This window comes from Peromyscus maniculatus, chromosome 20 (assembly GCF_049852395.1).
Source record: "Peromyscus maniculatus bairdii isolate BWxNUB_F1_BW_parent chromosome 20, HU_Pman_BW_mat_3.1, whole genome shotgun sequence".
In the NCBI taxonomy this organism is placed as follows: Eukaryota; Metazoa; Chordata; class Mammalia; order Rodentia; family Cricetidae; genus Peromyscus; species Peromyscus maniculatus.
This window is the reverse complement of record NC_134871.1, coordinates 37,914,141-37,927,084: the sequence shown is the minus strand read 5'-3', so window position 1 is coordinate 37,927,084 and position 12,944 is coordinate 37,914,141. Positions and strand designations below refer to the sequence as shown.

General features: G+C 40.3%; 1 protein-coding gene across 2 annotated transcripts in view; it reads left to right on the top strand.

Moving 5' to 3' along the window:
- The window catches only part of Zfat (zinc finger and AT-hook domain containing), a 262,439-nt gene that overhangs the window by 35,713 nt on the left and 213,782 nt on the right, over nt 1–12,944 (top strand). The window lies entirely within an intron of this gene.

The following is a 12,944-nucleotide window of genomic DNA, read 5'->3' as shown; positions in this document are numbered from 1 at the left end:
GTAAAAGCAGAGTCAGGTTTAGAGAGCAGTGGCATGTCATTTAAATGCATGTGAAACAACATACCCTTTTTTAAAAGGAGTATTTGGACATGAAGATGTTCACCAGTTACATCTGACTGATTGCCTGTGGAGGGCAGGGCTTCACTGAGTGAGTGTACCCCCTTCAAGCTGTGCACCTATTATCTAATAAATGCTACATTTATCTAATTCCTTTTACATAGAAAATCCAACAGGGAACCCATATTTGGTGTTCATAATAGTGTGGTGTTTTTAATAGTAATCAACAGTTTTGATTGATTGGCTGACCATCAATAGATGTTGTCTGATTCTTGGCCTTCCTGAATGTCTCTGAAGACCTCAGTTCTTCATTCTCTGGCCTCCTTGGATGTCTCTTAAGACCTCAGTTCTCCATTCTCTCCTTCCCATGGCTCTGGCCTTGCTCTCAGTCTACCTGTGTCGACCATAATGGAGGTTCCGTTGCAGCTTTCTTCTCTGAAGAAAGGCCCATGTCCTGGAGTGTGGTCTGAGGGTTAGACAGATACAGCATTCTGAGGCTGCTGTGAAGAGGGATGGTAAAGGGACAGACACTGGGCAGCAACCACCACAGGCAACTAACTCATTTGAGCCCTAGCACACACTTTGGATAGGAGAAAGCTGGTACAGAGCAAGACTGAGTGACTTACTCAGGACACAAACTCTGCACAACCAAGATGCAGAGTTTTGTCTGTGTTTGATAGCGGGTCTGCTTGACTCTCAAGACTGGGACTTCATTATGTCAGATGGTGAGTGCATGTCCTTGACCTGGAAACTGACACCTTTTAACCTCTGTCATCTCTTCTCCCCCGAGCCTTCCACAAACTCACTGCTAAACAAAATGTATCCGAGTGAATTCCAGTAATGTCAAAACTTGTCAACATCTAGTTCTCATGCTTTTCTGCATGTGCTACAAGTGAGAAGAAGCTGGGTATGAATGCTGTCCTCCCTGCTGAGGGTCCCTTCAGCTTGGTCTTTCATACGGCTTCGCTGCCTCACACTAGAATGGGTACCTTTGACTGGAGCATTTAGTTCAGTTAACAGCTCAGGTCTGCTTCCTCCTTCACGAGTGCTTCTCCTAGCCACCATTGTTCTCCACTTGATTATGAAACAAACACGTCCTTCCACTATATTGACCCAAATATTTTGTCACTTTACTTGTGTCACTGAAAACCAAGTGTTTATTCAGGCCAACACCAGACAAAGGCTGTGTTGTGAAGCCGTAGCTGCAGCTAGATCACCTTTGATTGGCCGGTTTTTTATTTTGAAACTGCCAGTGTCTTTTAAATATAATATGTTGGTGAAATATCATTTCATTACCTGACAAATTGTCTGTAATCTCTTTAATTCTTACTGTCCTCTAGTTCTGTGTAACTTTGGCATTGTGTTTATATGATTACAAGGCTGTGTGTAGCAGACTGTAGCTTTACGTTTTGTTTATTCAAAGATTTTTCAGTTATCATCACCATATACTTAAGACTTATTTTTTACTATTTTTTAAAATTATTTGTGTATGTGTGTGTGTGAGTTTGTATACATACATAAGTGCAGGGGCCCATGGAGTCCAAAAGAGGATAACAAAACCTCTGCAGCTGTAGTTATATGTGAGCCACTTAACAGGGGCACTGGGAACTGAACTTGGATCTTCTGCCAGACTAGTACATGCTCTTAACTACTGAGCCAGCTCTTTCCTATTACTTTTAATTGCTTTAAATTATAAAAATAAGTGTTGGTCCATCTAACAAACCTTACTTAACATCTATTTGATTATTCCTCTGTGAATTACTTCCAGGTTTATCATAAATAGTATTATAATTATATTAAACAACATACTAAATATAGTCAATAATATTGATTATAAATAATGTACAGATACTATTATTATCATAATATAAACCATATCTGTATACACTTACCTCTCTTGACTTTTGGATCATTCTCTTAACATGAATTCTCATACATAAGATCAGTAAAATGAATATCTTAGTAGCTCCTAAAACTAATGGCCAAACCTGTGGGTGAATATCAGTTCCCATACCATCTTCATCATTTGTGAGATAAAATTCTTATTTTCATTGGCAAATACAGAGCCACCCCCAAAATAAACTTTTGACTGTCTTTTCTTTCTAATTTCTCATCACTTTTCAACTTTCTACTTTTTTGATTTCTACTCTAATTAAATGTTTTTTTTAAATGTAGAATGCCTTCCTTGAACATGAAATTCCTGTTATCCTGCTGTACTAAGCAGGATGTTGGATACACCATTACAAGTCACAAAACTGTTGACAACCCCTACTGAGTGCTATGAATTATATTATGTCCCCTAGCCCAATGTACAGATGACTTTTAGAGACAGGACCACAGGAGGTGATAACCAGCCTGCCTCCATCTTTGGCTTGAAAGCTGTCTTATACTAAAGGCAAACTGGGTTCATTCTTGTTTGTGATTAAATCTCTGTTTCTTAAAAGATTGGGCTATGCCCCACCTGTAACCTTAACAGGTTCTGTACTGCCTGTTCCAGGAAACAGCAATCAAGTCTTTGTTTCAAAAAGTTGTTATGGCTGGACGGTGGTGGCACACGCCTTTAATCCCAGCACTTGGGAAGCAGAGACAGGCAGATTTTTGTGAGTTCGAGGCTAGCCTGGGCTATAGAGTGAGTTCCAGGAAAGGCACAAAGCTACAAAGAGAAACCCTGTCTCGAAAAACAAAAAACAAAACAAACAAACAAAAAGTTGTTATGACCGTCTTGCAACCCTGCTTTTCTTTCAGAAAGTTGTTATGACCACCTGTTGTTATAACCACTTTGTTAAATTCTGCCAATCTGTCAGCCAAATCCCACATTTGGAAACCCCCTACCCCAAACTATAAAAGCCTTTTCTTCCCCATGTCCAACACTGACCTCTTGAACCCACCTTGGGGGGAGTGTGTTTTTGCAGTGATTGCTGGGCCAAGGAATGCTGAAAAGATCACACCATGAAACAGACCCCACAGCAAGAGGTTTATTGGGAATGAGCACACCAAAGGCCACCTCTGAGTGGGGGATAAGAGAGAGTGAGAGGACTGTGATGGCTCAGACTTTATAGGGGAGTACGGAGCATACACACAACTGACCACTGCCATAGTGGAAATGTGCTGCATTGGCTGCTAGTGAGATGTCACAGTGGCCTTAAGTAATGATGTAGGGCTGGCACTGAGTCATTGTTTTTAAGCTACTCAGTCTATGACATTGTTAGGGCAACTCAAACTAATTATACAAGCAGGACTGAACATTTATAATATAAATAGATAATTGAATGGCTAATAGACTGATTTATAATTTATTATGTTTCTGTATTTTTCACTGTATTTTTACTTTTTTAAAAATTTTTTGTGGGTTACTCTGGCAATGCTCAGATTGTGAGACCAAAATGAGCCATCTTAGAAATAAGACCAAAATGCTTTCACCCTAAAACTAAGGCCTAAGATTTCTCCTTTTAGGAATAGGCGATTAGCTACTGAAACCAGTCAGTTCAGATTCCAGAAACCAGGAAGTGTAGAAGTACAGAGTCACAAGATAGTCACAAGGTAATGCCTGCCAGACTATGGAATGTCCTCTCCCTGGTTTCCAGGGTAACTGATCACAGAAATGCCCCCACCTGAGGGCAGCCAATGAGAAATGGTGGCGGGCAATCACTCCCTTAGAAGTAATTTCTAGAAGTCCCTAGAAGCGAGCCAATCAGAATTGTACCCGTACTAGCACCCCTAAATGATGTAACCTTGTGACTTTTCCCTTTAAAAACTGAGCTTGCAGACAGGTGGGCGCTTCCTCCAGCCTCCACTGCGTTGGATGTATTGGACGAAGTCCCTGCCTAGGCTTGTATTGCTTTTGGATATCCAGAATTAAACCTTGCTTTTGCATTCCGGCATGCTCATCTTTGGTGGTCTCTCTGGGGGTCACGATCTGGGCACAACAAGATGTTCATAATAATGGTAACAGTGACTGATCAATTATGTATAGGTTAAGAAATTCTCTCTCTCTCTCTCTCTCTCTCTCTCTCTTTTTTTTTTTTTTTTTTTTTTTTTTTGGTTTTTTTCGAGACAGGGTTTCTCAATGTAGCTTTGGAGCCTTTCTTGGAACCTACTTTGTAGACTAGACTGGCCTCAAACTCACAGAGGTCTGCCTGCCTCTGCCTCCCAAGTGCTGGCATTAAAGGCATGCACCACTACTGCCTGGCTGTATTTTACTTTTTATGACAGCCTTGAAAATATGCCCATTAGCTAAAATAATAAACATCTACTGACACATTTGGAGAACTCAAGATGACCTGAAAATGATTGGTACAGTGTGAAGGAAGTCACTGGATTGATAAGAGGACTCTGGAGGCCCAAGAGTTAAAGGCCTTCTATGCCAAGTTCATGGGCTTGGCCTTTAGCCTACTGAGGCTCCTGGTTGGAAAGCTTCAGGGAGTGGGGGAGGAATGCAATCAAATTCACATTCTAGAGATAACTCTGACAGGAATGTGGGGGCTGGAAGTAGGAATCCCAGCTAGGAGACTTACCAAAGTGCGTGTCAATGGAATGCAAGAATGCAAGGCATAGGCATGAAGAATGATGAAGTTAAGGGAGGGCTTTAGAGTATAAGCAAATGATCAGAGAATGTAAAGAAATGTCCACAGCACTTCAGATCCTTCAACAGTGCACTCCCTGTGAACCAAGCACACTGTAAAGCAGCAGGGATAGATTTGCTAATGTACAAGGAACTGGTTTGGTGTTCATAGTCTATTAAGCAAGAAGGATATTTTCAAATTAACTACAGTCACTTCCCTGTGCTGCAGAGGAGGTGATGCTCAGAGCTCACTGAGGTCAAAGTGCTGCTAACTGGTAGACCAAGGCTTAGGCATAGGGCATCCATCCATCTGCCAGGGCTGCCTCAGATGTCTGCCTCAAGGTATAGCAGTGTTATCTGGTCACTGTTTGCCAATTTGTTTATCAGAAGAGAGACTCCCATGGGGCAGGCCTACCATCTGTAACTCTGTGCACACAATCTGATAGCTTAATTGCTGTCAAATGATTATATCAACAGTAACATTGTTCTCATTTAAGTACTTTATATTAGTATATTATAACAATAAACAGTAATTTCTCTTATAAAATACCACCATAGGCTGAGGGTATACCTCAGTGGTAGATTCATTATGTACCATACACAAGGCCCTGGGCTCCATCCCCAGCACCACAAAAAACAAACCAACCAACACTATAGCTAGCTTAATTAATTTTGAAAGTATGAAAAAAACTGTCTTCCAATAAACAATGTCTTGGCAAGGATGAAGGTCAAATTGTTTTCACCATTCTTGCTCTTGTTTTTAGACAAGGTCTTGCCAAGGGCAGCTTTGACTTTTCAATGTTCCTCTGTGTGGGGATTAGAGTCACACACCACTACGCCTGGCCACTTGTCAGTTATTTAGTTAAGTATCCTGACCACACCACACAGTCCCCATGTCACCATCTCTATCTAGTCAAGATTTTTGTGAAGAATTTAAAGGGGAAGAGAGAAGATCCTGTAGGAAATGGACAAACCATTCTTTGTTTGTGCCATTACATTAGTCTTTACCAAAGTGGATGGCAGGGCGTTTGAACTCTGGAGAAGCCCACAGTAACACATGTGTTAGAAGTTGGAACTACAATTTGAAGTTGGGAACCTAATTCTGAATTCTCTGTAGTAGTTGAGTGCTTCTTACTTGCATGGGATAGTATGGCATAGTGCACCACTTCCAAAGACACAGAAGCCAATGTAAATGAGAACCAAAAGGAGGCACCGATTCACCATGGAGACCAGGTGTCTAATCATCTTTCTGCATTTCACTGTCATTTTTGACAAAGTATGGCAGGGGCTATTTAAGATATTTTCCCATCTTCTCCCCAAATCCTCCTCAAATCCTCCTTTTGGACAGAAGAGAAAGAAAGGCATCTTCAGTGGAGTGACTTTGGATAGAAGAAGTTGACTCAAAGCTTAGTACAGCTTTTCTGACACTGTACATGAGATTTGCAGAAGCTGGACCAGCTCCAGACATAGATAAAGCTGTGCTATTCTGGCAAATGATTGTCTACAAAGGGAGAGAGGGGACTTCACTGAAGAAAGAGAGGTATTCTAAGGATAGCTTTGTAGCCACTGTGGATGATACAGTGGCAGATGCTCAATGTATTTCTTAAACTATGTACTGAAGGTATAGGATGAAGTTATGTAAATAAGAGGAGGTGAGAGATGAGGTGATGCATAATTGGATATGTTAGAAAACTGGCTAACTCCAGACTTCAGCATGGATCTCTGTGGGCCATAATATTGTCTAGCACTGCACTTAGGAAGAATGCAACTTTTTTTCTGGGAAGACATAGGTACTCTGATGGAGCCACACTCAGTGTCTCTCCTTCTGAGCTTCAAACCATGCCTAAGTCTCTTCTAGGGATCCAAGTTTCAGGTCACACTACCTTCTAAGTACCCCCTCCTGATACACCACTTGATCGTTCTTTCAAATACATCATGATAGAAAAAAAAAATGAATATTCTCCACAGAAAGTGATGTCCAGAGGACTAATGGGCATATGAAAAGTGCTCAGCCTCTTAGTCAATTAGAGAAATTAAATCAGAATCAGAATTAGATACAAGATACAATATTCTCAAATGTTTGGCAAAAATGAAAACACCAAGCACTGTCACATATGGGACAGGCCATGGATAGATATAAATGCTTGATGATAAGAATGTGAGACAATAAAGTCATTGCTGTCTTATTACTGAATTTAGGTGGACATTCCATTGATCTTTGAGATATACTTTTTTACATAGATTAAGACAATGAACATTAATGCCCGCAGCAACATTTTTTATATGCATCACTATACAGCAAGGAAATAAATATTCAGTTCCGTGCAGCAATGTGATGAATTTTACAATGTCAAGAGGAAATGCATCATAAATGTAGTACAGCAGAGTTCCATTTCAATAATCCAGAAGCAGGTTAAAACTGATATGTGTGGTTTAGGAATTCATCTACAGAAAATAAGTGTACAATGCAAAGCAAGGAAATTATTACCATAAAATGACACTGGTCACTTCTGGGGGCAGTGGGTGTTATAGGTGAGGGTAAGAGGGGACTTCTCTAGATAGCATGCATATTAACTTAATAACCACACATCAAACTGGAAAGACACATTCTATGCATTTATCTGCATAACAGATTTTTTAATTTAAAACATTAAAAAAAAAAAACTACACAAACCCCAGGCATTTCTGAGACAGAGTGGATATATTGATGATGGAAGAGAGAGATCCTGCTGAACAGATTCTGGATATTTATAATAAGAAATAAGCTTTTGTTATATTGAAATAACTCTTGTTATTCACATGTCATTAGCTCTGAACTTCATCATACCAAAGCCTAAGTGGCCATCAGCCAGCATCTGAAAATAGAATAAATTCACATCTCCAGTGGTCTACCTAGACCTCAATATAATGACAATGCTTCATTATAAAAAAGAATGGATCCAAAACAAAATTACAGCACCTCAAAAAAGTTGAGGGAAACTTATGAAAATCAAGTGGCCTAGATTCCATAATGGAAGTTGACAATTCATAATCTACCCAAATTTGTTCTTCATAATTTTAACCTTCATTCCTTTCTTTCAAAGATTGATGTATCTGGGTATATTTTGAAAGTATGTGTTCAGGGGATAGAGAAATGGCTCACCAGTTAAGAGCACTTGCTGCTCTTGCAGAGGACCTGGATTTGGTTCCCAGCACCCACATGGTGGCTGAAAACTATTTGTAACTCAGTCCCAGGGGATCTGATGCCTTCTTCAAGCCTCTGAGGACACTGGGTATGAATATACATATTATACATAAGTACATGCAGGCAAAACACTCATACACTTAAAACAAATAAATCTGAAAGTGTGTGTACTGGCTAGTTTTATGTCAGCTTGACTCAAGCTATGGAGAAGGGAACCTCAGTTGAGAAAATGTACCCACCAGACTGCCCTGTAGATAAGCCTGTTGTACATTTTCTCAATTAATTATTGATGTGGGAGGGCTTGGTCCATTGTGGATGATGCCACCCCTAGGTATATGGTCCTGAATTGTATAAGAAAGAAGGCCGAGCAAGCCATGAGAAACAAGGCTTCTGCTTCAGTCCCTGCTTTCAGATTCATGCCTTGAGTTGCTGCCCTGCTGTCCTTCAATGATGGATTGTGCTGTGGAACTGTAAGCAAAAATAAACCCATTCCTTCACAAGTTTATTGCTTCTGGTCATGATGTTTCATCACAGCAGTAGAAACTCTAAGACAGAAATTGGTACCAGGAGTAGGGTATAAAAAAGCAAACTGAGTAAGCTGGTAAGTAACACTTTCCCACGATTGTGGTGGTTTGAAATGACACCCAAAGGGAGTGACACTGTCAGGAGGAGTGGCCTTGTTGGAGGAAGTGTGTCACTGTGGGGCAGACTTTGAGGTCTCCTTTGCTCAAGCTTCACTCAGTGTGACATTGAGCGTTCACTTCCTGTTGCCTTCTGAACAAGATGTAGCCAGCAAGGTATCTGCCTGCACAATGTCGTGCTCCCCACCATGATGATAATGGACTAAACCTCTGAACTGTAAGCGAGACACCACCTCAGTTAAATGTTTTCCTTTATAAGAGTTGCTATGGTCAAGGTGTCTCTTCACAGCAATAGAAACCCTCACTAAGACAATGACTTCTATAACAGCTCCTGCCTCTTGTTCCTGCTTTGAGTTCCTTCCTGGTTTCCTTCATTGATGGTGTATGATGAGAGTTGTAAACTGAAATAAATCCTTTCATTCCCATGTTGCTTTTGGTAATGGTGTATAATCAAAGCAACAGAAACACTAAGACAGCATGTAAGTTACAATTAATAGTGGTTCAAAACATCCTCAGGACCTTGTGGATTTGTTGTTTTGAATTAAATAGAATAGTATTGTGTTTTAAAATCTATTAAGATATGTATATATAACTACTCACTCAGGATATTTAAAAAGGTGTGCTTTATTTTATCATATTCTATGTGTATATGCACACATGCTTTGTGTGTGTGTATGTGTGTGTGTGTGTGTGTGTGTGTGTGTGTGTGTGTGTGTGTAGTTCAGAGGACAACTTTCAGGCATAGGTTCTCTCCTTTCATCATGTGAGTTCTAGGGATTGAACTCAGATTGTCAGGCTTGATAGCAAGGTCCTTCATCCATCCATCTCACCATCCCTGGGCCCATTGCTGTACCAAAATACTGAAGATAAGTAACTTACAATGAGAAAAGCTTTCTTTTAATTCACAGTTTTGGAAGTCACAAACCATAACTGGTTGGCTAGGTAGCAAAGAGAGAAACAGAAAAAAATGGCCCATGATTTCCGTGTTAGTCATACTCTATCACAGGGTAGTCAAAATGGGAAGTCAAAGCAAGAACCTGGAGGTAAGGAGTGAAGAAGAGGATATGGAGGAGTGCTGGTTACTAGCTTACTTCCCAAGGCTTGCTCAGCCTGCTTTCTTATACATCCTGGCACCAACTGCCCAGGAGTGGCATAACCCACAGTGGCCTGGGCCCTTCCACATCAGTCACTAATTAAGAAAATGATCCAGAACAAGGGAATCCGTGGCTGATATGTAGAACTGAATGGTATTGTAAAATAAATTAAAAGGAAAAAAAAAAAGAAAGAAAATGATCCACAGGATTGCTAACAGGCCAATCTGATGGGATTATTTCATAATTGAGGTCCCCTCTTCCCAAATGACTCTAGCTTGTGTCAAGTTGACATAAAACTAGCCAGCACAGTCCAACTCTTTGCTTCAAGAGAATACCCTGAGTGACATGAGGACCTCCTACAGTGTTCTAAATATTAAAGATTACACCACTTTCCTATGATGCCACCCTAGAAACACACGCACTCTTGGACTATAAATGCAAATATATCGATAGATAGATAGATAGATCAATAGACAGACAGACAGATATCTCAACAAGGCTTCCCATCATTCCAAAGATCTCTGGAAAGAAGATACTGTACATTTCAGGAGGAAATTATAGCATGCTGTGTCATAAATATGGTTTTCCCCCAAGGCTCATGTGCTGCAGTCTTGGTCCCATTATAATGATATCTCTATGTGGTAGGACCATTTAGGAACGGAAACTGATTAGGTCACTGGGGTAACCATCCTTGGAAAGGATTGATGTCCATCTTTTAGAAATGTGTTTTGTCCCTTGTTATGGGGTTGGTTATTTCAAGAGTAGGTTATTGTTAAAGAAGTTCAGGTCCTCAGTTCCTTTTTTCTCTTAACTAGTGTTCTTATTCTCTCTCTCTCTTGTCTGTCAGTCTGTCTTGTCTTGGTTGGAGTTTCTATTGCTGTGAAGAGACACCCATGACCATGATAACTTCTATAAAGGATAACAATTCCCTGGGGCTGGATTACAGTTCAGAGACTTAATCTATTGTCATTGTAGTTGGAAGCATGGTAGGCAGACATGGTACTGGAGAAGAGCCACAGGCAGAAGTGCTGGTAGCTATGTCGGGGTGGGGGTGGGGGGCAGCAGCAGGAGACAATTGAGGTTCAGAGTGTTGGCCCACCAGGAAGCAACCCCTTGGTGAATGGTTCTCAGGTAAGCAAGGACAACCCCCACCCCAGTCAGGCAGGGGGCGGGGCAGGAATGTCTTTTGCTCCTGCTGCGTCTTTGAGTGCTTGCCATTGTTGTCTGTCTCTGATATCAGTCTGATATCAGGCATGGTTGAATTGGGTATGGGGAAATTCCCCACTGGCTGTAAGGTAATGTGTTTACCTCACCAAGACCTTTCAGTTCCACCTTAGAAGCTGCTTTAGATAACATCTCAACTTAGTGATCACAGAACAATTGAATTCTCTGGAAGCCAGACTGGCCTTAGCTCTCTTAATGCTAGAAAGATACAGTTGCAGATCTTCGTATGCATCATTTGGCTGAAACAAGCTTTGTAATAAGTTCAGGTTAGATCAGATGTTTTGACAATAACTTTAAGATGAAAAAACTACAGAGAACAACCTAATGTCCATAAGGATATATAGCTCAGGTTACAAAGGCAGCCCAATTGTTAAGGTTGGTTGTTGATCAAAGGTGGTGATTAACTCCTTGTACCCATTCCTGCTGTCAATCCCCTGATAAAAGAAACTAGTGATAGATGGGTATACACCCTGAGGATAATGAGCACAATTGACTGATTGTCTTTTATGTACAAAAGTTTAGGTTTGTGATTCCTTGTAAGATTAACTTTCAATATAGACTGAATTCTTGGTAGCCTGGTATATGCCCTGCCAGCAAGGGAGTTGTCTGTGAAAAGATGCTTTCTGTCTGCTTACATTCTGTTGATCTGCAATAAGTTACTTAGACATAAATGTATATGGGATATTGAGATGGCTTTGTTTCTAATCATGTAAGGGAGATGAAAAACATGTTACCTGTACTCTGTAGGAATTTAGCAAAATCACTTTAGAGATTAGAATAAACAGATCTTTTTTAGAAGTACATTGACCTTAAAGAATCCTTGTGGGAAAACAATGATTGTTTTGCTGAGGGGGCCTTGCGGCCATCCCATGACCTTGGTCACAAGACACTTTAGACATACCTGGGGCTCTTGTATTATTGTGTATTACACACAATGCATAATGAAGGACTAGAGTCATGGAAGCATGTGATGCTCCCCTTCAGTAAGACATGTAAATTAAGGTTAGGGACCTTGGTATGAGGAAATACTTTATGTTAACAATCTGTAAAATAAGCCTTTACGGCTGTTCCCCCAAGCCAGCCAAACCCAAGCCAGCTGAGTCCAGCCCAGTCAGTCCATCAGAAGAAGCTGATGAATAAAGAAGGAAATGATCAAGAGAATGTGTGAATATCTTTTTCCTCACCCTCTCAGATTGAAAAGATCCAGTAGGCACTAATGCTGTAGATTTCTCTTCGAACCCTGAGTGCTGCCTTAGAGGCTGGTCCCTGAGGCAGCAATATAGAAGGAAAATGTAGAGCCACTAGGCCTGACTTGGACATTTGAAACCCCAAATCCCACCCCCAGTGACACACTTCCTCCAACAAGGCCATACCTACTCCAACAAGGCCATACTTCTTAATGATACTCCCTAAGCATCCAAATATGAGTCTATGGGGGTGATCTATCTATCTATCTATCTATCTATCTATCTATCTATCTATCTATCTATCTATCTATCTATCTATCTATCTATCTATCTATCTTCTCTCTCTCTCTCTCTCTCTCTCTCTCTCTCTCTCTCTCTCTCTCTCTGCCTACTTACCCACCTACCTATATCCCTTCCTCTCTTCTTCCCCCACTTAGTCCCTCCTCATCATGAGGCCCTTACAAAAATCTTTGCTGGTAATAGCCCTTTGTTTTCCTGAGCTACATCAAGAACTTGAGCTAATTAACCTTTTTTCTTTATAAAATATCCAGTCTCAGGAATCTTGTTATAGTAACATAAAATATACATGCTTCAACCCCTCTCAACATAGTAGACAATGATTTGTAGCAGATGGTTGTGATCATTCATAATGAGTTAGAATCAGAGTGGCTTTGCTAGGAACAGATTATCATTAATTTCATTTCCATTTAAAGAGAATTGTTGAGTTTAATAAATACAGAAAATGCTATAGGTGTCATATCCTATTTTTTTGTAAAGTCTAGATACTAGTGCAGTTAAGGGCTTAATGATTTTTTTTTAAAACTCTTAGGTTATTGAACTTGGTAAATCAAACTAAAAAAAAAATCTCCAATCTTTAGCTTGTGTATTATAAGCATTGATTGATGTGTGGATAAAGAAAGGGAAAACTGGACAAACAGCTGATATATTACATCACAGACTCTGACTTTCTAGGATTAAAACATGTTCTAAAATAAG